Source organism: Pongo abelii, chromosome 4 (assembly GCF_028885655.2).
Source record: "Pongo abelii isolate AG06213 chromosome 4, NHGRI_mPonAbe1-v2.0_pri, whole genome shotgun sequence".
Lineage (NCBI taxonomy): Eukaryota > Metazoa > Chordata > Mammalia > Primates > Hominidae > Pongo > Pongo abelii.
This window is the reverse complement of record NC_071989.2, coordinates 116,738,211-116,765,696: the sequence shown is the minus strand read 5'-3', so window position 1 is coordinate 116,765,696 and position 27,486 is coordinate 116,738,211. Positions and strand designations below refer to the sequence as shown.

At 39.3% G+C, this 27,486-nt stretch overlaps 1 protein-coding gene across 27 annotated transcripts in view; it reads right to left on the bottom strand.

The window, feature by feature from the left end:
• The window catches only part of FER (FER tyrosine kinase), a 450,919-nt gene extending 424,805 nt beyond the window's left edge, over window positions 1-26,114 (bottom strand). For 8 of the 27 annotated variants that reach the window (XR_008525732.2, XR_008525733.2, XM_054556495.2 and 5 more), the window contains exons 1-2: window positions 24,922-25,200; window positions 5,686-5,866 (exon numbers count right to left, since the gene is read on the bottom strand). The gene's annotated coding sequence lies outside the window, so the exon portion shown is untranslated. Of the gene's footprint in view, window positions 1-3,217; window positions 3,428-5,685; window positions 5,867-6,301; window positions 6,446-20,381; window positions 20,455-24,195; window positions 24,587-24,921; window positions 25,523-25,914 lie in introns of those variants that run through there. The other 19 variants (XM_063724219.1, XM_063724216.1, XM_063724220.1 and 16 more) reach the window with 13 other exon arrangements.
• Window positions 26,115-27,486: the final 1,372 nt, after the last annotated feature.

The following is a 27,486-nucleotide window of genomic DNA, read 5'->3' as shown; positions in this document are numbered from 1 at the left end:
AACAAACAAACAAACAAAAACCACAATGAGATACCATCTCACACCAGTCAGAATGGTTATTATTAAAAAGTCAAAAACCAACAGATATTGGTGAGGTTGTGGAGAAAAATGAATGCTTTTACACTGTTGGTGGTAGTGTAAATTAGTTCAACCATTGTGGAAGACAGGGTGGCGATTCCTCAAAGACCTAGAGACAGAAATATCATTTGACCCAGCAATCCTATTACTGGGTATATACCCAGTGAAATATAAATCATTCTATTATAAAGATACATGCATGCATATGTTCACTGCCACACTATTCACAACAGCGAAGACATGGAATTAACCTAAATGGCCATCAATGATAGAATGGATAAAGAAAATGTGTACATATATACCATGGAATACTATGCAGCCATAAAAAGGAATGAGATTATGTCCTTTGAAAGGACATGGATGGAGTTGGAAGCCATAATTCTCAGCAAAGTAACGTAGGAACAGAAAACCAAATACCACATGTTCTTACTTATAAGCAGGAGCTGAACAATGAGAACACATGGACACCGGGAGGGGAACAACACCCACTAGGGCCTGTGGGACAGCAGGGGTGTGGGGAAAGGGAGAGTATCAGGAAGAATAGCTAATGGATGCTGGGCTTAATACCTAGGTGATGGGAAGATCTGTGCAGCGAACCACCATGGCACATGTTTACCTATATAATAAACCTGCACAACCTGCACATGTACCCCGAGCTTAAAATAATAAAGAAAAAATTAATAAATAAAAGTAAATATCCCACTTAAAAGTCACCCCTACCTCCTCCTAAAAAAGCTACACTCGTTCCAAATTTCATACCCTTCTCAAAGAAAACCTACCAAATCTATGAAACGCAAAAGCAAGGAAAGAAGGTAAAAGAGAACACTCGCTGAGTGACAGTTCTACACAAGTACCAGAGAGAGAGGGTATTTAATTAAATCTTTTCTGATTGTGCTTAGCTCTGAGTGTCTCTATGTACTTGCTTACACATCGTTTGCATTTTAATCTACTTCTGACTTGAAAGTATGCATTTCTGAAAGACTAGACTGCTACTGCTTTATAATGTCCAAAGCTACTATTAATAGATACATATTCCTAGATAGAATTCCTGGTTAGAAGGTGAGTATAGGCAATGGAGGGTGGAGGAGGAACTCCTTGAATTTCAATTGCTGACTAGTGCCAGCAGATCAAGTCCAACATACATCTCCCAGTTTTCTTATCTTTAACTTAATGCAACCAAATGTAAAAACCACAGCCAATGTCATGTATATTTAAAGTTGAAATTATGTTTTGAGGAAAAAAAAGCTTGGAAATGACAATGTTATCTCCAGCTATCTCAGGGAATTTAAACAAAAAGGCAAACTGCAAATAAATTTTGGATGAATAGTATTCTAAGAAACCAGGCAATTCCCAGAAGAGATGTTAAGTACATATAAATCTTCTCTCTTAAAAGAAAATACAGATCATGAAAAAAAAAGCAAGCAGCTGTTTGAAAATAAAAAAGAATAAAGAGGCATAAGAAGCAAACGCAATACAAGAATCCTGCTTGAATCCTATAACAACAACTATATATATATATATATATATTTATATTTTTTAGGCATAACAGGGGAGATCTGAATACAAACCACTGCATTAAACACTACTATGGTTTGAATATATGTGTCTCTCCAAAATTCAACTTAACCGCCCAAGGTGACAGTATTAAGAGTAGGGGCCCTCAGGAGGTGATTAGGCCATGAATGATCTGCACTCATAGACAGAATTAACACCCTATAAAAGAGGCTGCAGAAAGCTGCATTCCCCCTTCGCAGTTCCATCCCTCCTGTCATATGAGGTCACCAAGAAGGCACCATCTATGAAGAACAAGCCTTCTCCAGACACTAAACCTGCTGGTGTCTTGATGTTGGACTTCCTAGACTCCCTAACTATGGGAAATAAATTTCTGTTGTTTATAAATTACCCAGTCTCAGGTATTTTGTCATAGCAGCCAAAATGAACAAAAAGACAAATACATTCTTAATGTTATGGTTATTTTCTTATATATTATATTGGTACTGTGATTATGTAGGAAATTATCCATGTTCTCAGGATCTGCATGCTAAAAGTTTTAAGTTATCATGATGTCTTTAATATTGTTTCAAATGATTTTTTAACATATTTTTTATATATATAAATATGTGAAGAAAGAAAATGTAGCAAAATGTTAACACTGAGTCCAGGTAAAAGGTAATATAGGTGTTCATTGTCCTATATACTCAATTTTGATGTGGCACTGAACGTTTTCAATAAATGTTGAAAAGAGAGAAATACAGAAAGCATGAGAGGAGACCAGTTTGAAGCGTGATGAGTGAAAGCAGCACTAGCCTCAACAATCATGAAAGCCAGCTACATTATCTGGGGCAGGTCAGAGAACCTCTCTAGGTCCCAGCTAAAGGAGAAGGAAGTGGAATAATCTCCCAGGCATTTTTCAGTTATAAAATCCTACTACTACTAAAATTCTACTACTACCTCTCAGCTCTAAAACTCAAAAGATAACCATATGCAAAGTAGGAAAAATAGAACTGTTGTAAGGATAAAAATAAAAGTTAAAACAGATAACCAAATGCCTTTTATAGACAGCACACACAACTACTAACTTTTTTGAGAAAACATCTTAAAAATTCTTCAGAGGGGCCGGGCATGGTGGCTCAAGCCTGTAATCCCAGCACTTTGGGAGGCCGAGGCAGGTGGATCACAAGGTCAGGAGTTCAAGACCAGCTTGGCCAACATAGTGAAACCCTGTCTCTACTAAAAATACAAAAATTAACTGGGCATGGTGGCAGGCACCTGTAATCCCAGCTACTCGGGAGGATGAGGCAGAGCACTGCTTGAACCCAGGAGGCAGAGGTTGCAGTGAGCCGAGATCACGCCACTGCACTCCAGCCTGGGTGACAGAGTGAGACTCCATCTCAAAAAAAAAAAATTTGTTTTCAGAGAAAAAAATGAAAGGTAGGACTACTGATGAATTTAGAAGAAACAAATAATACATAGATTTATTTTAAGGTTTATTCCATTTCACTTTGCACCTGAAATATCAATCCTAAGAAGTTGAATATAAATATCCTCTGATGAAGCTGTAAAACCAAAAAGATAATAAATGAACCTCCTAGGAATTTAGACAGGCTAGATGCTTTCAAGTGAGGTTAGTATGACATACATCTAAGGGTGAGATGCTTGAAAATCTCCAAATAGGCCAGGCACTGTAGCTCACAGATGTAGTCCCAACACTTTGGGAGGCTGAGGTGGGAGGATGGCTTGTGCTCAGGAGAACAGCCTGGGCAACATAACAAAACTCTGTCTCCGTCTCCAGGCTGCAATGAGCTGTGATTGTGCAACTGCACTCCAGCCTGGGCAATACAGCAAGACTCTGTCCCATAAAGAAAGAAAAAAGGAAGTCTTTGAAATAAGTAACAATAAAATTACATATTAGAACTTTGAATTAACAGTCTGGGAAGATTTCGGACTGGCCAAAAATCTTAAAAGAATTATCTCTTTTAAAAGAGCGCAAGGGAGAGTAGACTTAAAACTCAGTTTAAAAGTATAGACCAATTATTTTCACTTCCAGAAAGACTCTGAAGTCAGATAAAATTCAACTCATAATTAATTAAAAATTATAAAAGGCCAGGCGCAGTGGCTCATGCCTGTAACCCCAGCACTTTGGGACGCCAAGGTGGGAGGATCACCTGAGGCCGGGAGTTCAAGACCAGCCTGACCAACATGGAGAAACCTCATCTCCACTAAAAATATGAAATTAGCCGGGCATGGTGGCACATGCCTGTAATCCCAGCTACTCGGGAGGCTGAGGCAGGAGAATCGCTTGAACTCAAGAGGTGGAGGTTGTGGTGAATCGAGATTGTGCCATTGCACTCCAACCTGGGCAAAAAGAGCGAAGCTCCATCTCAAAAAATAATAATAATAATAATAATAATCAGTGGAAAAAAAGCAAAATAAAGTATTAACTAGTATATATTACAAATTTGCCAGATGCTTTATTTCCAGCATTAATGTTATTTCTAGCACTATAGCTAAGTGCCTTTTGCTAAAATAAGCAATCCATCAGTTAACAAGAAAGATAGTTTTCTAAAAGGTTTCTGTACGTGATACCAGCTTCTAATCAGCTGCTCAAAAACCAAAATTCTTGAAGTCATCCTTAAGTATGTTCTCTCTCTCTCTTTCCATGCCCAAACAATATACAAGTCCTATGAGTTCTGCCTAAAAAAAAAACAAAAATGCATCTCAAATTCATCCATCTCTCCCTTATTGCTACAACCATCATGCAGGCCATCACTATCTCACCTCAGCTCCTAAAAGCCAGCTTTCACTTTCCTTTCAACCAGTCCATGTCTCACACAGCAGTTAAAATGATATAAAATGCAAACCTTGGGCCAAACCCTTCAAAACCCTAAATATTTCTATAATCTCTTCCTACTCAAATCTGCCTCTTTCACTATGTCAACCACACTGGTATTTTTTGGTCCCTCAAATTCACCAAGCTCCTTCCTCATTCAGGGTCTCTGCACACAGTATTCCTTCTAATGAGGATGCTCTTCCAATCAAAAACAACTCCCTTCCCCTGCCCCAACACTCACTCTTTAAATAGCTCCTTCTCATATAATAGGTCTCATCTTAAATATCAACCCCTCAGAGGAGCTTTATATGACCCTATCTAAAGTAGATTCCACCTCCTCATCTCCAAATTATCTGTTTTTTTGCTTTCCTTAAAAAACTGTATTATAAGGCCGGGCACAGTGGCTCACGCCTGTAATCCCAGCACTTTAGGAGGCCGAGGCAGAAAGATCATCTGAGGTCAGGAGTTTGAGATGAGCCTGGCCAATGTGGCAAAACCCTGACTCTACTAAAAAAATACAAAAATTAGCCGGGAGCGGTGGTGAGCTCCTGTAATCCCAGCTACTTGGGAGGCTGAGGCAGGAGAATCGCTTGAACCCAGGAGGCAGAGGTTGCTGTGAGCCGAGATCGTGCCACTGCACTCCAGCCTGGGCGACAGAGCCAGACTCTGTCACAAAAAAAAAATTGTATTATAATTCATAATTGTTTTGTCAATTTATTTTTAACCTGTCCCCTCCCCCAGAATATAAGGATGGAAATAAGGATGGAACATTCAGCGTATTCATCATTACATCCTCAGAGGCAGCACACTGTATGATACTTAGAAGAATATCAATGTACCTCAAATGAATTAATGAAATAGTCAATGAATATATGATTATATTAGACAATGAGATTAATAATGCTATTAACGGAAATACAGAAATCAGAACAAAGTGCAAGTATTTGAGAAGAAAAATATGATATGTTCAGTTTGGTGCCAAATGGTTGAAAATATAGGACTGGTGGGCACACAGATTGAGGAAGAGATACAGATTGGGATTCTGCTAATTATAAGTGTTAGCTGAGAAAAATAATTATGTCACAAATGAGGTAAAATCACTGGGATAGATGACAAGCAAAAAATAAATAAACACGAATATAAAATGGTAATAGCCTACATAGACAGTAGAATAATCTAACATAAAGAATACTACAAAATCAAGACAAGTCACAATTTCAGAGACCCAAAATAAAAAATGGTTTAGTAACTTACTAAGAAGAATAAAGTAATCCTACCTTACTACTGTTCATTGCTGGTCATGCCTTAGCTAAAGTAGCGTGTCCATGATGAGGTGCCACACATTAGGGACGAAGAAGATACTTCAGAAAACGTGCAGTGAAGTCTAGCGAAAATGGTCATAGGTCTAGCCAAAAAACATGAGCTTCAAGAAGAAATTCAAGGAGTCAGAACTGTTCTCTAAAGAGAAAGAGATAAAAATGTACACTTTCAGTATACTTGGCTATTCCTGGAAATTAACTGTGACAGCTTAGCTTAGGACAATTGCTACGTTAAAAATAAGAATGCTACACTTACCTAACTTATCTATCCATTGCTTACTCCCTCCCCTATCTTTCTCTAACTTTCCGAAACAGTAATGTATTGTTACCTTCTCCTCCAACCTATTCCCTCAGTTTTCAAGAGGTAATTCATGTTTTTCTCCATGTTTACATCATAAAACTAACTTCAAGTTTGAAACACACCAGACACAGTGGCTCACACCTGTAATCCCAACACTGTGGAAGGCCAAAGCAGGAGGATGGCCTGAGTACATGAGTTCGAGGCCAGCCTGGGCAACACAGTGAAACCTAGTCTCTACAAGTTTAAAAATTAGTCAGGCATCGTGGCACACACCTGTAGTCTCAGCTATTTGGGAAGATGAGGTGGGAAGACTGCTTGAGCCCAGGAGGTTGAGGCTGCAGTGAGCCATGATCATGCCACTGCACTTCAGCTTGGATGACAGAGCAAGACTTTGTCTCAAAAACCGAAAAAGTCTGAAAGGCCATCAGAAGAAGCCAGTGATTATGCTTGTTGAAATATTATTACAGCCTAAAGTAGTAATTAAGTACATAAGAAAAACTTTTTCAAAGGCTGGGGAAGGTTTGGGAAGGATTCCCCCAGCAAACACATACTTTCTCCACTTCATATGTTTTATTTATTTATTTGCTTGTTTGTTTGTTTGAGATGGAGTCTCACTCTGTCACCCAAGCTGGAGTGCTCTGGCATGATCTCGACTCACTCAGCCTCCACCTTCTGGGTTCAAGTGATTCTCATGCCTCAGCCTCCTGAGTATCTGGGATTACAGGCATGCACCACCACGCCCAGCTGATTTTTGCATTTTTAGTACAGACAGGGTTTCACCATGTTGGTCAGGCTGGTCTCGAATTCCTGACCTCAGGTGATCCACCCACCTCGGCCTCCCAAAATGCTGGGATTACAGGCATGGGTCACTGCACCTGGCCTCTGCCTCATAGGCTTTAGTATGCCAAAGTATAATCCTTGAATTGGCTGTTCTCCCTTCAGTCCTTGAAAACTGTGAACTCTTCTGAGAGGTTTTCTTGGTCACTCTCTCCTTTATCACTGATGTCAATATATGTAGTTTATAGCCCTGTCACAACATCTCACTTTTTGCCTGTGCCATACTATTTTTAATCCCAGCTTCCTGGTTTATCATAAGCTCTCCCCTTCTTCCAAGCTCTTCTTTTTTGTTTGCCTACTCTGTTTTCCATCATTTCCCCTATTGCCTTGACTTTCACATCAATCAGATGACATTCCATAAATGTTACCAACAAGATTATTCCTTTCCTTCTGGTCAGGAAACAGATCAAACACAGTATGTCAGGCATATTCTCCAAGTCTACTTTTCTAATCTTTTAACCATTTCCAAAGGGTGCCTTCGCCCCTAGAAAAGCATTTTATTCCCTTCTAGATATAGCAAAGCTCCTAAAGCTAGAATTGGTTGGAAATCTAATCTATATGTAATTAAAGTGTTAATACATTTCTCTTCTTCCATAAAACTGTGACATGAACGAGACAAGAATTTCTATCTTAACACAGTCAGCCACTTGCATAGTACCTGGAATACAGTAGCCATCAAACAAGTGACTACCAAATGAACGAAATTCCAAAATGAATTATGGTTTCCTCTGATTTGTACACTTTGGTGTAAAGTAAGGCTTTCAACAAGAGTTGGTATATAAAACGATAAAATTCATGACAAAATTATTTTTAAATATAAAATTTTAATGATGGCCAGATGAGGTGGCTCATGCCAGTAATGTCAGCACTTTGGGAGGCCAAGGCAGGAGGATCACTTGAGTCCAGGAGTTCCAAACCCTCCTGAACAACATAGTGAGAGCCCGTCTCTACAAAAAAAATACATAAATTAGCCAGGTGTGGTGGCATGTACCTGTAGTCCCTGCTACTTGAGAGGCTAAGGTGGAAGGATCACCTGAGCCCAGGAATTTGAGGCTGCAGTGAACAATGATTGTGCCACTGCACTCCAGCCTAGGCAATAGAGTGAGACCCTGCTTCAAAAAAAAAAGAAAAAATTCAGTCATGACTTCACTTTTGACTGCTTTCAACCATCATCTTTAATTAAATCCCCAGGGTATAGTTCAGTAAACAGTATTACTCCTACAGCTTTCTGAGGAACAAAACACATTATATATGTATCCAATTCCACTCCAAAGACAAACCCAAAAATTACTGGATCATCCAATTAATATGAAAAATGTTTAAACTCTCTTCTCTATCAGCAAAGATAGTTGCATTATTTAGAATTCCCTGTTCTGGTCTCTCACTTTGCTATGGAAATGGTTATTTCCACAGACCTAAGTTCAAGAAAGACAACTATTCAACTGAGATTCCATGCCCAATATTGAGCAGTGTCAAATATCTTGCTCAGGAAAGCTAGCCAACTATAGTCCTAGCTACTCAAGAGGCTGAGGCAGAAGGATCACTTGAGCCTAGGAGGTCAAGGCTGCAATGAGCTGTGATCACATCACTGTACTCAAGCCTGGGTAAGAGAGCAATACCCTGTCAAAAAAAAAAAGAAAAGAGAAAAGAAAGCAAGCTAGTCAAAGGACCCATGTATTGTGTCTCAATCTCTAACTCAGTCTTTTCTATAATTTTTTTCAATGAAACAAAAAGCATTTTTCTTTGATATTGAAAAGATTTGGGTTAAAAGTAACAACTTTTTTTGGTGGCATCTCTAAATGGAACTTTTTAAAATTCAAACTACTATAAACCTATGAATCAAGAAAATTATATTCCTTGTGTTACTTCAAAGGTATTATCATGCTCACCAGACTCAGCAAAGGTTTCCATACATAACAGTTGAAAATGCATAATGACTGCTTTCTAATGCACCTTAATCTTCCCCATGAACTTCCTCAATTACACATACTTTCATCTCTAACTCACATTCATAGCCAAAAAATAGTTCCTATTCCCTGAAATATGCTTATCTTCACAAATGGGACTAGGATGATGCAAAAGAAATACCTGGGGTGCAAAATTTAAGGAGAGACTCTCAGGATCATGCAAGTGCCACCCTACAGTTGCATGACCCTAAAAGTGATTATGTCTCATATTTTGTGTCCTAGGCAACTCTCTTGCCTTACCCTAGTCCTGGCTCTACTTGTCTTTCCCATCTCTACTCTCCCCACTTCTCTAATAAATATCCCCTTAGTTTTTCAAAATCCAATTCTGATAAACTAAATATTTATTTTAAACAATGAATTTACGTATAATTTTACAACCATTTAAAATTATGTTTCCACAGCCAGGTGCAGTGGCTCATGCCTGTAATCCCAGCACTTTGGGAGGTCAAGGCGGGTGGATCACCTGAGGTCGGGAGTTCAAGACCAGCCTGACCAACATGGAGAAACCTCATCTCTACTAAAAATACAAAATCAGCCGGGCATGGTGGCGCATGCCTGTAATCCCAGCTACTTGGGAGGCTGAGGCAGGAGAATCGCTTGAACACGGGAGGTAGAGGTTGCAGTGAGCCAAGATGGCATCATTGCACTGCAGTCTGGGCAACAAGAGTGAAACTTCATCTCACAAATAAATAAATAAATAATAAAATTAAATTAAAAAAATTGTTTTCAAAGAAAATTTCTTGTTCATGATATGTGGTAGGTAAAAAAAATGAAGTAGATATATTTATATACAGTAAGATTCTATTTTTTTTTAGAAGATTGTGAGTTGCATGTGCATGTAAGTAATAGATCTGTGTTGTTTTTTACTCTGAAGCATCTATCTCCCCTTCTGTTGGTAGCAGCATCTTAATTTTCTTTTCCCGAACTATCCTTCTCTTATCATCAATCCACGTGGTTTGGGTGGCATTGATCACCAGCACTCTAATGTTTCTGGGGTAGGAACATAACCCAGGTCTGGGAAATCAGCATATTCCTTCTCGCAAGCAGTAGTTCAGGAATAGGTATGTTACCCAAATTGGACAGATAATACTGAATCCCAACATTTTTGCAGAAGCTAATCAGGAAGGAAAGTCATCTTTCAGCCAAGGTTGCTAAACTGAAAGATGATGATAAGTACCTACTAGACAATCAAGCAACCCAAACAAAGAACCAAGAGAAGAGAAACGGAGAAATGTCTGAAAATATTTTGCCCCTAAATATGAGTTCAGATGTAAACAGATATAGCTGCTGGAATTCAGAATTACTGCTGGGAAACAATTCACTCTGCATTTCTCATGTTCCTGCACACAATCTTCTGACCAAAATGTACTACAAATGGATATTTGCATAACAGACAGCCTTGGAAGCTAGAGATAGTATCTCCCTAAAGATAGAAAACTCCAAAGAGCTTTGGAGAAATTAAGCCTTCTCCTTCCCCTCCCTGGAAAGATTTACTTATATTCTAGGGTAAGAAACCTAAAGATACCTTCTCCCTCTCCTCTGGAAGCGATGTGCTTAATGAGTAATCTCTCTCGCTCTGCAGGGGAGGATGGCAGATGTGCCAACACCCTATATAAACTTGGAGTCTCCTCATTTCAAGGCTCCTCTCCTATGATGCAAATCTGCTGCATGTGTAGGTAAACATCTGGCCCTCATCACATTGCTTTGTCACAGAGATGTGGCAGGGAGAACTAGCACTAAGATATTTCTCTGGCCACTGCTTTTACTGTAATAAACCCTCTGAGTCTCTGACCCAGGGCTCTTCTATTAATGTATCTATATAAAAGTATGGCAAGGTAACTTGCTTGTTTGCAAACAGGGTATTCTCAGTCCCTTCAGAGTTTCAGAGTTAATGGTTACATGAGGCAATGACACATTTTTTTTCCTATTTATTAATTCGTTCAACAAATATTTGCTGAAAGCCTACTACGCTATCTGTGTGCCATGAGTTTTCCTATACAACAGGTAAAAATTCTTGCCTTCATGGAGATTATATTCTAGAGAGAGGAAACAAACGAAATACAAAATAAGTAAAATACACAGTGTTAGGTAGTAATAAGCACTATTTTTTAAAGCAGAAAAAGGTAAGTATGAAGTAAGTAGGAGATTTCAAATTTATGTTGAGTGATTAAAGACTTTACAGATAAAGTGACATTTACCAAAGACCTGAAGGAGATAAGGAAGTTAGTCACATGGTTAGCTGAAGGAACCGCTATCTGGAAGAAGAGCATTCTAAGCAGAGAGAATAGAAAGTACAAAATGTCTATCTAAGGAAAAACAAGGAGGCCTGTGTGCAGTGAATGGTGGAGAAAATAGTAAAAAGATCCCGCATGAGGGAGGGAGAACAGAACCACAAAACCATGGCCCATTTTAAACTACAGTTCAGAGAAGAACTAGTTCAGAGAAAGATTCTGCATGAAGGAAGGAAAGCAGGACCATGAAACTACAGCTCATTTTAAGGACTTGAGCTTTTATGTGGGAAACCCCTGAAAGATTCTGAGCAAGAAAAGACATGATCTCTTATGTCTAAAAAGGATAATATAGGCTATTTATTTAGAGCAACAGTAGTAGTGGGGAGACTTTTTAGGAATCATGTAGAAGGAGAAAAAGGATGTTGCTGAACCAGCATGATAGAAGTAGAGGTGGTGACAGCAAGTCAGATTATAGGTATTTCTTTGAAGAAAACAGAGTATGCTGAAAGACTAAGTTGAAGAACTAAAGGAAAAGAATCAAGGATAACTTTGCTCACACTGGGGTCAGGGCGAAAACAAAGATGGAGCTGCCATTTACAAAGATGGGAAGGACTAAATTGTTAAATAGGTGTCTGCCACTGGCATCCAAAACTAGCCTAACAAATATAAAAAATTTTTATACCACAAGGCAGGCAGATTGCCTGAGGTAAGGAGTTCAAGACCAACCTGAACAACATGGTAAAACCCTGTCTCCATTAAAAATACAAAAAAAAATTAGCCAGGTGTGGAGGCACACACCTATAGTCCCAGCTACTTGGGAGGCTGAGGCAGGAGAGTCGCTTGAACCCGGGAGGCCAAGGTTGCAGTGAGCTGAGATCGTGCCACTGCACTCCAGCCTGGGTGGCAAAGTGAGACTCCATCTTAAAAAAAAAACAATAATAATAATAATTATACTAGAAATAAGGCAATACAAGTTACACTTCTAAAATGTGGGACTGAGTCAATAATAGAAAGTGAAGAAACTTGGTAATCCTCTACTGTAGGGTAAGAAGACAGCAATTCTTAAGAAGCAAAATAGCTGGTAAATTGCTGTTCTCATAAATCAGACAAGTATAGCTTGTTTTATTGCACTTCGACTTTCTGCACTTTACAAATATTCCCTTTTTTACAAATTGAAGGTCTATTATAATCCTGCACTGAGCAACTCTATTGGCACCATTTTTCCAAAGCATATACACATTTCACATCTGTGTTACATTTGGTGATTCTTACAATATTTCAAACTTTTTCATTATTATCTTTTATGGTCATCTGTGATCAGTGATCTTTGATATTACTATCCTAATTGTTTTGGGGCACCAAGAACCACACTCATATATAACGGTGAACTTAACTGATAAGCGTTATGTGTGTTTTGACTGCTCTACTGACCAGCCATTCTCTACTCCCTCTCCCTCTTCTTGGACTTCCCTGTTCCATTAGACACAACAATTTGATATTAGGCCAATTAATAACCCTTCAAAGGCCTCTAAGTGTTCAAATAAAAGGAATAGTTGCACATCCCTCATTTTAAATTAAAAGCTAAATTAAGCTTAGTGAGGAAGGCATGTTGAAAGCCAAAACAGGCCAGGCACAGTGGCTCACGCCTGTAATCCCAGCACTTTGGGAGGCCGAGGCGGGGGGATCACGAGGTCAGGGGTTCGAGACCAGCCTGACAAACATGGTGAAACCCCGTCTCTACTAAAAATACAAAAATTAGCTGGCGTGGTGGTGGGCACCTGTAATCTCAGCTACTCAGGAGGCTGAGGCAGGAGAATTGCTTGAACCTGGGAGGCAGAAGTTGCAGTGAGCCGAGATCATGCCACTGCACTCCAGCCTGGGCAACAGAGCGAGACTCCATCTCAAAAAAAAAAAAAAAAAGAAAAGAAAAGAAAGCCAAAATAAGCTGAACCTCTTGAACCAAACACCCACATTGTAAAAGCAAAGGAAAAGTTATTGAAGAAAATTAAAAGTGCTCCTCCAGTGAACACACAAATGACATTAAAGCAAAACAGCCTTATTGCTGATATAAAGAAAGTTTTAGTAGTCTAGATAGGTCAAACTAGCCACAAAATTCCCTCAAGCCAAGGCCTAACCCAAAACAAGGCCTTAACTCTCTTCAATTCCATGAAGTCTGGGTGAGGTGAGGAAGCTTCAGAAGACAACTCTGAAACTAGCAGACACTGATTCATGAGGTTGAAGGAAAGAGGCTATCTCAACATAAAAGTGCAAGGTGAAGCAGCAAGTGGTGATGTACAAGTTGCAGCAAGTTACCAAAACTCTAGCCAAGATCACTGATGAATTTGGCTACACTAAACAACAGATTTTCAGTGTATATGAAACAGCCTTATATAGGAAGAAAATGTCATCTGGGACTTTCATAGCTACAGAAAAAAAGTTAATGCGTGACTTCAAAGCTTCAAAGGACAGACTGACTCTTGTTATGGGCTAATGCAGCTGGTGACTTTAAGTTGAACCCAATGCTCTCATTGCCCATTCTAAATATCACAGAGTCCATAAGAATGATACTAAATCTACTCTGCTTGTGCTATAGGAATGAAAACACACAGCCTGTATAACAGCACATCTGTTTACAGCATGGTTTACTGAATATTTTAAGCCCATTGTTCAGACCTACTGCTCAGAAAAAAAAAAAAAACAGAAGACTGCTTTCAAAATATTATTGATCATCAACAATGCACCTGGTCACCCAAAAACTCTGATGGAGATGTACAAAAGTAATGTTGTTTTTGTGACTGCTAACGCAACATCCATTCTGCCATATTGGCTAAGCAAAAATCTTATTCCACCGCCAGGGCAAAAAATCCTTGTCATATCTATCCAGTGAAATATACCTGTATTATGGATGAGATATCTCTGTGGGCTGTTTCCCCTTTTTCTCTCTTCCAGTTGCTATAGTTTGAATGTGTGCTCTCCATAATTCATGTATTGAAAACTTCCCCAGGGTCATTGTATTGGAAGGTGTGGACTTTTGGAAGGTGTTTAGGTCTCAAACCTAAACCTAAACCATGATGGTGGAGTCCTCATGAATGGATTAATGCTGGTACAAAAAGAGCTTGCAGGAATGTGTTCTCTTCTCTTCTGCCATGTGAGGACACACAGTTCATCCCTCTCTTGCCCTTCGGCTTTCTGCCATGTGAGGACACAGCAAGAAGGCCCTCATAAAATGTCTACACCTTGACTTTGAAATTTCCAGCCTCTAGAACTGTGAGAGAATAAATTTCTATTATTTTTAAATTACCCAGTCTGTGGTATTCTGTTATAGAAGCACAAAATGGACTAAGACAGAAACTGGTACCAGAGAAGTGGCATGTTGCTATAACAAATACCTAAAAATGTGGAAGCAGCTCTGGAATTGGGTAATGGGTAGAAGCTAGAACAGTTCTGAAGATGAATGCTAGAAAAAGCCTGTGTTGCCATGAACAGAATATTGGTAGAAATATGAACAGTAAAGCCTATTCTGATGAGGTCTCAGACAGAAATGAGAACAAAGTACTGGAAACTGGGGGAAAGGCCATCCTTGTTATAAAGTGATTAAGCACTTTCCTGAATTATGTCCATGTCCAGGACTTTACAGCAGGCAGAACTTAAGAGTGATGAAGTAGGATATCAATTAAGGGTTTTTGTTGTCCACATGCTTTTTTCCTTCTATCACTGAAAACTGGCCTTACTATAATTAATTATACTGGTCAACTGCAAGTTGCTAGACCCTGAGACAGTCTGTTCAAACAGAACTAAAGAAATTATCCAGAGATCCTAGTCTTAAAGCTAGATGCAGTACTTAAACAAATCTCTTAGTTGTCTTCTTTTCTTGAGGGACAGTCGGTGGTAAATGCATCGAAAGTTATAAGCAAAAAATTTACACAATAATAGGTGAGGGCATTTTTTTCAAGGGCATGTATACAAGGGAGGACATGTATGCATGCTAGAGAACTATAGTAAATGTGTTTTGCTCACCCAGCATCTACTCCCTCTTTCCAGGGTCACAGTATCTTCTCCTTTCTCCAGTGATTCTAACCATTGTGATTCTCAGGCCAAAAGGTTTAGACATAGCTGACCACACTTCCTATTCCTAGTTCCAGTAGTTAGCACCTAATCCAGATATGGCCTATCATCATACATCATCCCTGTGACAACGGGATCATGGATGGAGAAATGATTGGAATCCTTCAACGAGACACAATCCTGGAACTTTTGCTAGAACTAAGGAAAACAGAAGTCTTTATGTTTGGCTTCCTGAACCCAACTGAAAGAAATGTCACAGAGCTCCACATGGAGAAGGCCTACATGAGAGTATATCTGTACCTAAAGAGAATATACTTCTAGTTTCAGTGCCCTAAGTATGAGCAGAGTTTTGGTCTCATGCAACTTAAGAATCGTGAAAATTCTAGTATTATCACCCTTAGTTTGAACTTGAAAAATCCCAAAGTTATAAGAATTAAATTATTTGTCTAAATTCATACAGTTATTACTAGGAGTACAGATTCAACTCTAGGTAGGTTTGCTCTTTTCACCACACCATACTCCCTCTCAGGAAAACAGTCCGAAGCCTCTCTATGCTTTATAATTATCTGTACCCATAAGCTAAATCCTCACATGGGGTGTGTATTCTAGTAATATCTGTAGAAAGACCAAAAATGGAAGAATCACATCCCTTCCTGCTTTCTGTCCCATTCCTGCAACAGCTTGCCTCTTGTCAAGCACAGAACATTTCTACATTATTTTTATAATGTAAATTGAAGGCCATGCCTATCTCTTCACCATCTTCATCCTCTTTCAAAATCCATGATATTACTGTATATAATAGCAAGTATCTCCAAGCTAAGATATTTAGATCTTAGAATGCCAGTTCCAGACACAGGGTAAACCAGGCTCCAAAATACAGAAAAGAAATCAGAAACTTAAAACAGGCAACCACCAAGGTCTAGCTCCTATATTTGTTATGATTAATTGTGAAATAGTCACCAAAGCAAACCCCTATTATCTCAGAAGTTAGGACACTGTTGTTTATGTTAACATTTTAAGATATTTGTCAGAACTATATTAACTTCTAGAAAAGTAGTAGCTGTTAATAAACAAATTCCTTTCAAATATTATTGTTGAGGGTGGGACAGAAGGGATGGAGAACACGATTTATGAACGTAAGATTCCTGACATTTTCAAGAAGTCTGTCTAAAGACCATGAGAATTTTTGACAGAGCTGGAACACTCAACGAAAATGTTTCACAAATTAACCTTTTTTCTACCTCTAAGGCATGGAGGATTGATGTGCACCAAGATCGAAGACTCACTGAATTCAACATTCCGTTGTTAAACTTATTCAAAAATGTCTGTTTTCTAGCTAAGATCCACCACCTTCTCAGGCCTCTTTATTCTCTCTCCACTTCTAGCAGCTGGCTTTCTTTTTCAGCAAATTTTTTTACAAAGAAACATTTTATAACTTCACAGAAGTTATAGGATAGGACAATCTCAAACAGAACAAAGCCAAAGCAAGATATAGACACAAGACTGTTAGCCAGGAGCATGAATATCTTAGGGTCTTGCTTCTAATAGGAGGAAGTAATCTCAGCAAAACTGCAACTATTTCCACATAGACCTTTAGAGTCGCTCCCAAATAGATGAAACTTCTATTAAATCCAGGACCATTAATAGTTTACTATATTTAGACTTTTACCATTTACATTTATTTCAGGTTTAGAGTATGAAACACCCAAGTTCAAATCCCAGTATCATTTTATAACTGGGTCTCCTTGGATAAATGATACGACCTAAAATTGGTTCCAGATCACAAAAAGAACATGCAAGCCATCAAATTCATAAATTCAAAAGAAATGTACAAAAGTGCATCGCACTTTTAGCAGGCACTAAAGAAATGTTAGTGCCCCCACCATTATATCTGAAGCCATGTAATTTACTAAAAGACTTAAGACTTATATTGACAGCAACTGTCTCTACCTGGGAGGTTAAAATGTTGAGGAGGAGAGAAAAAAGAACTATACAAAAACAAAACAAAAAGTGTGTGTGTGTGTGTGTGTGTGTGTGTAGGAGAAAGAAATTGGCTTCTTCCTTTGTAAAAAGTTTCTATTGTATATAAATCTACATAAAGATTCTTATACATCATCCCCAACATAAATGCTTGTAAATAATTGAAATACTGATCTATCATTAATTATATAGTATATTAATAAGTTATATTGACCTATAATTAATTACATATTACCATTATATGTTATCATTAATAATTATCTGAAACAACTACATTGTTTAGTCCCCCTTAATTACTCTACTATAGCAAATTTATTAAATATATTAAAAGTAAACAGGCATCACAAAGTAATGGTACTTAGCCAAATACATAAATTTGGAGTAGATTCAGAATGGACAGGAAACGCGATAGTGACTGGATTTTCCATATTGCAAAGTCCATCACACACTTCTATACTGAAACAAAGAAAAAAGGTGATGCCTGAAAATGTTTCCTTTGCTCCTAGTAAAGCAAAGTTTGTAAAACCTTAGTGAAAATTTAAATAATGGTTAACCTATATAAGAATGTACATAGAAAGCATGTAATTCTAAAAGAAATATAATTCAAGAGAAAGTCAAGACACTGTATATTTTCTTTTTATTGTATTTATTATTATTATTTTTTTTTTTTTGAGATGGAGTTTCTCGCTCTTGTCACCCAGGCTGGAGTGCAATGGCACGGTCTTGGCTCACCGCAACCTCTACCTCCCGGGTTCAAGCAATTCTCCTGCCTCAGCCTCCCAAGTAGCTGGGATTACAGGTGCGTGCCATCATGCCCAGCTAATTTTTGTATTTTTTTTTAGTAGAGACAGGGTTTCACCATGTTGGCCACGCTGGTCTCAAACTCCTGACCTCAGGTGATCCACCCACCTCGGCCTCCCAAAGCGCTGGGATTACAGGCGTGAGCCACAATGCCCAGCTAATACTGTATATTTTCATAAAACAAGATGTGGTATAGCTGCTAGGGTGGCTACTGACCCATTTGTTATCAAAACTGAACACTGCAGCCAGCCGCTGTGGCTCATGCCTGTAATCCCAGCACTTTGGGAGGCCGAGGCAGGTGGATCACCTGAGGTCAGGAGTTTGTGACAAGCCTGACTAACATGGTGAAACCCCATCCCTACTAAATACAAAAAAATGAGCCGGGCGTGGTGGCGCATGCCTGTTATCCCAGCTACTCGGGAGGCTGAGGCAGGAGAATTGCTTGAACCCGGGAGGTGGAGGTTGTGGTGAGCCGAGATTGTCCCATTGTACTCCAGCCTGGGCAACAAGAGTGGAACTCTGTCTCAAAAAACAACAACAAAAAAAACCTGAACACAGCTAGAAGAGTCAAATGCACTTTTCTTTGTAGAATGTGAAATTAACAAGAGAGCTCCATCAATCCACAGAAGCTTGGGAAAGTCTCCCAAGCTGAAGACATCCAGAGAGTAGAAAGGACACATACTACAGAAGCATTCAACTCCAAGGAGAAAACATCCAAGAAACAGCAGCATACAGAAAAGCATTACAGCGACCAAGGACTAAACCTTGCGACAACGCAGGAAGCTTTGTGATTAAGCCAGAAATGCTCTTTTATTCCACAAACTATAGGATGCAAGGGGCAAGAATAAGAACCTTGCCTGTATACAAATAATGTAATGCAAAGTTGTCTAGTCTTCATTTCAGAAGCAAAAAAATTAATAGCTTTAACGACTCGAGTCCTACTTACCGGATTGTACGGGTCTGAAGGGATCACTTAAACTTTTCCACTAAATTTGACTGCATTTTACGGAGGTGGCTATAGCCTAGATTCACAAAGGTTTCAGGAAATACCACTTGGAAATATCAAAGGTCTACTAAGTCTTCACTTAGAACTGTATATTATACGTGGTACTTCCACATAGGATGAGTGATTTATAATTAAGCTCTATTCATAGTAATGCAAAGATACTTTTCTGACTGAACCAATGTAAAGAGCATTTTTATATTCTAAGTGCCTAGAAAATAAAAATTCTAGTACTGTTTCCACTTCTCTTAAAACCATGAGTCCCAATATAGAAATAGCCTTTTTTCAAGTAAAATGATTTATACTAGAAAACTAATTTCAATTTTTGCACAATAATTAGTGTTACTCTAGTCACAATACAGACTGAGGTACTGTTACCCAAATATTTTTACATGTTCATTAAGTTATTCTAACTTTTAAATATAGGACTCTATTAATGACATAAAATTAGTGTAATAATATTTTCTTATGTAGCATTATAAGAATGATAAGAAAAACTAAAGGGGCATTCACTTCAGGAAAATGTGGAAATAACTACAGAATTGTAAGGTATGTCTTCAGTATTTGTTACTAACAATACTTACACACTCTTTTTTTTTTTTTTTTTTTTTTGAGACAGGGAATCACTCTGTTGCCCAGGCCGAAGCACAGGGCTGCAATCATAGCTCAATGCAGTATTGAACTCCTGGCCTCAAGGAATCCTCCTGCCTTAGCCTCCTTAGTAGTAGTACAAGCACATGCCATCATATCTGGCTAATTTTTTAACTTTTTTGTAGAGTGCCGTCTCGTTATGTTACCCAGGTTGTTCTCAAACTTCTAGGCTCAAGTGATCCTCTCGTTTCAGCCTCCCAAAGTACTGTGATTACAGGCATGAGCCACTGCACCCAGCCCACATTTAATGAATCGCTTTCTCCAATAAATCAGAGTAGATTCAAGTTTATACACATAATGATGTCACTCTCAATCATCTGCATTCTAATATGCTTTCTTGAATAGGAGAGAGACTGAATTAGAGCTCGCATGCTAGAAAACTGCACCGTGGAATATGTCACACATGTAAATATCTTGTACCCGGATGGGAAAAAATATAAGAAAACTGACTTGGATCACAAAAATCTGTTTTACTGCTGGATGAGACCATATGGACTCTAGTTCAACTCCTAACTCAGTTCAATGCTTGCTTCTCTACACAGAATAACTATAAGCTGGTCTGCCCATTTAAACTGTATGTTCTTTAAGAATCGGAACCCTATATTTACAGAACACACAATCTGAAATAGGGATATCTGTGAAATACTGCTCCTTAAAAAATAATCATATGTTTCAGTAGGAGGTGGAAAAGACACAACTAATATACAAATAAGGGTATTCTTAAATTTAAAAATAAAGTTTAAATTTTAAACAGATTGAGAAAATGTGTTTGCGGGGGCACTAGTGAGAGATTTAAGACAGTAACATGTAGCTAATACCTGTGGTTTAAATGAAAGGAATTTAGGGCAACCATCCAAAAACACATGATCATCTAGGGAAAAAGAAAAATAAATCAGGAATCCAGACAAACTGGAGGTATTTTGGAGTTAAAAATCATTTAAAGTAAATTTATAATTATCCCTACCGAGATACAATAATCTAAGATTTATAAAAATAACAGCTAATCTATTTCTAATTATTTATTTGTATAAATGCAAATGTCATTCAACTTAAGTAAATTTATTATAAATTTAAATTTAAGTAAATTTAATTATATTTTAATTTCTTATGTCTGAAACAAGGACTTTGTGGATGGTATAATAAACACATTAATACAAGGAGAGATAAAATCAATGTTATCATGTAAAGAACTGAATACAGAAGTTGAATACTTCCTAAAGTCAGCTGAATACGTCCTAAATCTTACCTACATTGTCTCATTTCTTCTAAGTAACAAGCTAGTGCAGCAATTTTACTATCCCTATTGAATAGATGAGAAAATTATGACTTAAAGAGATAAAATAACTTGTCCAAGATCCCACAGAACAGAAACTGGAACTAAAACCCAGATTATCTGACTCTAAAATAAATGGCTCTTCTTTTCACTACACTTTGAAACCTAGCAAGGAGCACCTACATAAAATGTCCAGTCTTTTAATACCTACTAAAAAAAGTGACAATATCAAGTTTATAATGAATGGTGATGATGAATAAAAATTAGTAATTGTCTGATATGAACATTTTAAAAATAATTCCAAATCATGCATGACATTAAATTTTTAAAGCTGAATTATGTAATATCCTCCAAAAATGAAGAAATCTGAACTATTTCTTGAAAAGAACCAAGAAAACTTCGTTTTACCTAGATATTTTGAATTCCAAAGAAAAAATATGGCCTCATATTTTGTCAGCCATACAGCAGTTTTATATGGTAAACTAAAATATTTATATTTACAGAATAAGAAAAAGTAACTGCTTGGGTCTAATTCCTCTGTTCTGACTCTAATCTGTCCTCTATTTATTCTTTTCCATTTTTCCCCCAGATTTAGGAGCCCTCTTCTAATTTAAGGTAACAGCCTCAAGTTCAGGAACTCTTAACAAATTTTGATGTGAATGCAGATACACTGAAATGAAAACCATAAAATCTCAATAATTGGTAGAGTGTTACAGAAGAAATCAAAGTTTCTGTTAGTTTTCAAATCGTTATGGTAGAATGATGAGTGACTTCATTTTCTTCTCTATAGTTTTCTGAATTGATTGTAAGGCATTTAACATTTATAATCAAACAAAAATAAGAAAAGGAGTAAAAAAGGGAAGGAGGAAGGGAGGGAAGGGAAAATTGGAGCCTTGATTTTAAAAAATCCAATTGTTTCTGAGTTCACTGAATCTACAACTAGAGTTCTAAAACTGTGACCTAATTGTTTCCTTTAGTCTCTCAATAGCATGATAGGTTAACCATACATAAGCATACCAAAGACAAATGAAATTTGGAAAAATAGTAATAAAGCAATCCAGAGATCTATAAATTCTGAGACATAGCCCTTAATATTTAAGAAATTACTATATGAATGAGGTAAGCATGAAAAACAGATTTAGGGTATGCAAAAACTAAAAAGCAAGATTCAAATACTTAGAGAGGTGTGCAGGAATTTCCCAGGTATAGAAAAATTACAAATATAGAAATGTGTGAATTTATACCCATTTCCACTTATTCCTTTACTATAAATTGAAGTTTTATATCAAAATATTCCTCAGAACCATGAGACAACACCCAAGATCGTTGAGTCCTATCGAAATACTGACTTAAATCTAATTACTTCAGTCTCCATGAAAGAGTTCTACTAAAAAAAGTTCATATTTGTAAGCTTTTTCCATTACAAAAATACATTCTTATTCCAAATGAACAGAGATAAGATTGACCCAATTTATCAAGTTACCAAAATTTTACATAATTGACAGTCCCTTGGACTTCCCTCCAAAAGATGTTTATTTATAAATCAAGTACAAAACTATAATCTATTTACACAGGAGTCCAATTTTGAAGCAAAACTTTTTTTTGTATAACAAGTTCATCAGATTTCCTTTTGTCTGATTACCAAAATGCAGTTTACTTATTTGGGCCTTGATTACAAAGATGATGACTTCCTACCTCACTCACAAGATTGCTTTGAGTAGTCTCATGTAATTAAGTTGGTATAGTTTTAGTAAGTACAATTCCCACTCACAAACAAAAATAAGCACCTTATAATTTGGTGGTGTGTATATACATGTATACTACATATACATGTATATACATATGCTAGGCTTTTTGTGGTTTTTTTGGTTGTTTGTTTTTTGTTTTTTTGAGATGGAGTTTCAGTCTTGTTGCCTAGGCTGGAGTGCAATAGCGTGATCTCCACTCACCACAACCTCCGCCTCCCGGGTTCAAGCGATTCTCCTGCCTCAGCCTCCCGAGTAGCTGGGATTACAGGCATGCACCACCACGCCTGGCTAATTTTGTATTTTTATTAGAGACCAGGTTTCTCCATTTTGGTCAGGCTGGTCTCGAACTCCCGAGCTCAGGTGATCCGCCCGCCTCAGCCTCCCAAAGTGCTGGGATTACAGGCATGAGCCACCGCGCCCGGCTACATATGCTGGTTTTTTAAGCTTGATCATTTCAGTTCCTCTATTCCTTAATGTTTACTGTGTAACAGTGGTCTTGAAATCGTTATTGCTAAACATATAGGTGGTGGGTTCAACTCGACTCTTCTGCATTGTTTGAAATTTTTCATAGTAAAATAGCTGAGAAAAAACTGGCAAATTTGAAATGTTCACGGTCCAGAGTTACAGTAACATCTACATCGAAGATGAAATGTAAATGATTTGTCTACCAAAGCCTGAATTATTTCTTCTGAACTAAAGACATCAACCTTTGAAGTAGTGCAGAAGCTGCATCAACTTGACACTACATAGTTTTAGATTATGTATATTTAATGCTGTCAACAATCAATGCAGAAGAGAAACAGATCTTCACTAAAGGTCTTTCAAAGATGAAAACAGAAGTATGCCTATGTACTCTCTTAATATATTCCCAGCATCTTTGGAAGCATAATTCTCTTGGCTCAAAACTACTAGCAGAAAAGCTTTCCTGGACTACAAAAAGATACACTCTGCTTTCCCGACTGACAAACCTGGAGCTATTCACAAATGTCTTCTTAAAGGCAACACAGGTATATATACCAGGACTACAAATACTGCACTATACATTTTGCAATAGTTTTTTTTTTATCCTATTCTCATTCCACATATGAATTGAAAAGTATTTTCTAATCTTTAATCACTAAAATAGTTTTGATCTATTCTCTTATTGATTTTCCATTACACTTTTATATATGGTAACCTCATCTGAGAAATTTATTATCTTAAAATATCTGGAGAAAAGGAAAATGACAGTACACCTCTACAGCAGTTTATGTCAAAGTGATAGTGAGACAACCATTAATATATGCAACTTCTGAATTAAAAAGGTTAAAAAGCTTCTCTTTTTTTAACCATAAGGCGGAGGAAAAAATGTAAGGCTACCAGCCTTAACAAATTATTAGATTTTGGATTGCACTACAGTGGATGGCAAAATCACAAATGTACCAAGTGCCCACCTCATAATACAGTCCTCAATTTGTGCAAGAAGTACCCTGCCCCTACCAACACAACCCAATGAGCGTATTCAGAAAGTAGATCCTAAGGGAAACTGTAAGGCAGAAAGATGACCCCTGAAGGTGCCTCCAAACATCTCCCCAATTCTAACCGGCAAAGAGACCATAGAGCAGAAATTACCGACGACACCACCAGCTTCACACTTAAGATCTCTCTCTCGATTAGGCTCTTGGAGGACACCTCTGGCCAAGTCCAGAGGAGAAAGATGAGGTGGGGGATAAAAGCGGGAGAAGGTGACAGGAGGAGAGCTGGGGAGGACCGAGCGGGTCAAGGGAGACGGCGGGGCTCCAGAGGCAGGAAGGGATTGGGGGAACACCAGGGGTTGAGGGTGCCCCGCTAGCGGGACGGCGGCGCCCAGATGATTGCCGCCGAGAAAAGGGGTGCGGGTACAGGCAAGATTGGGCGGTGCCCACAGTCCCCCCACCCACCCCGCCTCACGCCCACCAGCCCCCAGACCCCGCGACGGGGCGGAGCCACTGCGCCCGCCACAGCCCTTTCGCGCCGGCACCCGCCCCCTCAGCCTTCGGGTCCCGGGATGGTGGGAGGGGCGGCCCTCGTGGGGCTGGGTGTGTAGCCCGGCCCAAGCCCCAACCAGGAATGCTCCGCTGCGGGCGGGAGGATGGGCGGATGACCCTGCAGCCAGGGACGAGGGTTGGGGGGGGCGCTGGCTGACGGCGGAGGAAGAGCCTCGGCACAGCCCCCAACGCCCTGGCCGAATCCCGGGCGCCCCTCTGCGGGCAGGCATTGTTGCCCCCGCTCTAGGCTTGCCTTCCCTCCTCTTCCCCCCTTCCCCCCGCGTTGCCCCAGGCAACAGCGCCTACCGCCGGCGGCGCGAAACGCACCTACCTAGAACCTGACAAGCCCGAGCCCCTCAGACTCCGGAGCCAGTCACCACCCCGCGTCACGGGGGCTGCCACAGCCAATAGGCGCCACTGTCACGAACCTCTGCAACCAATCCCGCTGCACTCCGGTCTCCGGGCTCCCTCGAGGCCTCAGCCAATGGGCAAGAGCGGAAGGCGGGCGCAGCCGCCCGGCCCTCAGCCCCCTCCTCCACTACCTCCCAGGAGGCGGGGAGCGGCCGATTGGCCCGGGCCCCGAAGGGGCAGGACTTGGGCCCTAGGCTGGGTGGGCGCCCGCTTAGCCCAAGCTGCGGGCCCTGGGAGTGGAGGCGCGGAGCTGCGGTCGCCGCCTTCTGGGCTCGCCCACCAGCCCGGGTGGAGTCCCGAGGTCTGCGTGTTGGTGCCGCTCTCCCCGCCTCGGTAACCTGCTCCTCCCTAGCGAGTGTCCTGGGCTGCCGTGGTGGGATGGAGCCGGAGACGGACGAAGGCGTCACAGGAAACTTTGGGAGGCTCGCCTGGCCGCGGCCGGGAAGTGGCCGGACCGGCGATGATAAGCTGAGGCCGCCTGGAAGGGACTACTCGGCGGGTCGGCAGCCGGAAAGGAATTCGGAGAGTTGGGGCGGAGGCGTGATTAAAATGTTAAGTGTGCCCGGAGGGCGCTGGGCGATCCCCGGAGCTGAAATCTCCGGGAAGGGAAGCCGCTTTAGGGCCGCGAGGCCCCCACCCCTAAAATAGGCACTTTTCAGCCTCAGAATTGGTCACTTTTTCCTGTACGTTCCCACGTTTTACTTGCATCTGTTATTGACGTGGATTGCTTTAGAATGGTTTTCAGCAACTCCAGTTTACTCTGAGTCCCTTAAGGATAGGAACTGTCTTTCAATCCTGTACTCCCAGTGCCTGAGCCTGCCTAAAAATGTTAGAAACTCAATGCTGGAATTGTAATGGATGTTTAAAACCATACAGCAGGTCCTGGGAGTGGCCCCCTATAATAAATTCTTACCTCTTCGGGAGTCTAGAATGCGTGGAGAACCCAAACGGGTCTGCTCTTCAGTGATGGCCGTTTCTGAAGCGTCCTTCACCAAAAGAATTTGGTGAAAAATGAGTAATGTGAACTACAAGATTATTACTAGGTGATCAGTAACAGTAGGATAGGTATTCGTCATTATTCAAGGGTGTGACCCTCCCATGTTCCTGTAGTAGACTTTTTAAGGCGGTGTTATCTTTTGCATTGGTTGAACCACATAGCGTCAATCCGGTATTTCCCCTCCCTCTCAAAAACTGAGTTACATAGGAGCCGAAGAAGAGTGGTGAATATTTTCTCTAGGCAGGGTTATTTATTTAACCATAGAGAACAGCCCTACACATAGAAAAACATAAATCTTAAGTTGGACTTTTTTTTAAGTCTACTGTTTTAAAGCTAAAGAAACAAAAACCAACATAAAAATTGTAAATAAGAGGCTTAATTCTCCCTATTGAAAATGGAAGATGAGATTTCCCGTCCCTTTTTCTCTGAGCATTTGTCTTAGAAAACTTAAGTACTTTCTTAATTGTTAAGTACTTTCTCAACTCTTTGAAATGTGTATAAATTCATTTGAGGACTAGATAGGTCTTGTCAACTGTATGCTCAGGAATGTCTCTGGACCTTTTTTTTTTTTTTTTGAAATGCTGCACATATCAAGGGAGTAGCATCCTTCCCTATCTCCCAGTTTCTGTGAGAGAGTAGGACCCTAACTTCGGTGAGCAACTTGTTCCGTGTTGCAAAACTACCTTCCGTCATAAAGACAGGAGAAGTTTGTTTTTCCTCTGGATGAAACCAATTAACTAACACATGGTCACCCCAATTATTAAGTAAAGATGTATTATATGTGACAAATGTCAGGTCCTCTTACTTGAGGACTAGTTATTGCTCATCTTGAAAACGTGTATGTAATGGGTCTATAAAAGGGCAAGATTTCTGTCTTTGCAATCTCTTAGCAAATTGCCTGTGATGTGCATCACAGTCTCGTTTAATGCTTATTCAGTAATAAAAGTGTTTTGTCTACTAACGTTTGTGGAGAGGATTTCTGGGTTGGGAGATTTTGGTTTTTAATTATATTTTTCCAACAATGCCTATACCCAGAATGTTGGGATGACAAAGTTAAGGAAAGTAGTTACTTTGGAGTTTTTAAATTGTTCTCTAAAATGATGGTTAGTGTTTCATATGTATTTCATAGTGATTGTTAAATGCACAAACTGTGGTTCTGTGAGTAAACTTCTTAAAATAGAAGTTAATTTTCTGTGAACATCAAATGTTATAGTATATGTAATGTCAATAAGAATGAAATGAATGAAAATTTAGTTAGGTAATGCCAAAATACAACTTTGGAGACTGCTTCATGACTGAATACCTTTCTCAAGAACCTTAGAATTTCTCCACCTTTATACAAAGGGAATCAAAATGTAGAAAGATGTGGTTGGTGAATACGTTATTATGTATTTGCAGAAAGTAGCTTTCAATAAAGATATGGTAGAAATAGAGCTGTTTGATACACAACGTGTGTGTTTGTGTTAAGGAACCCAAATCTAGAAAAAC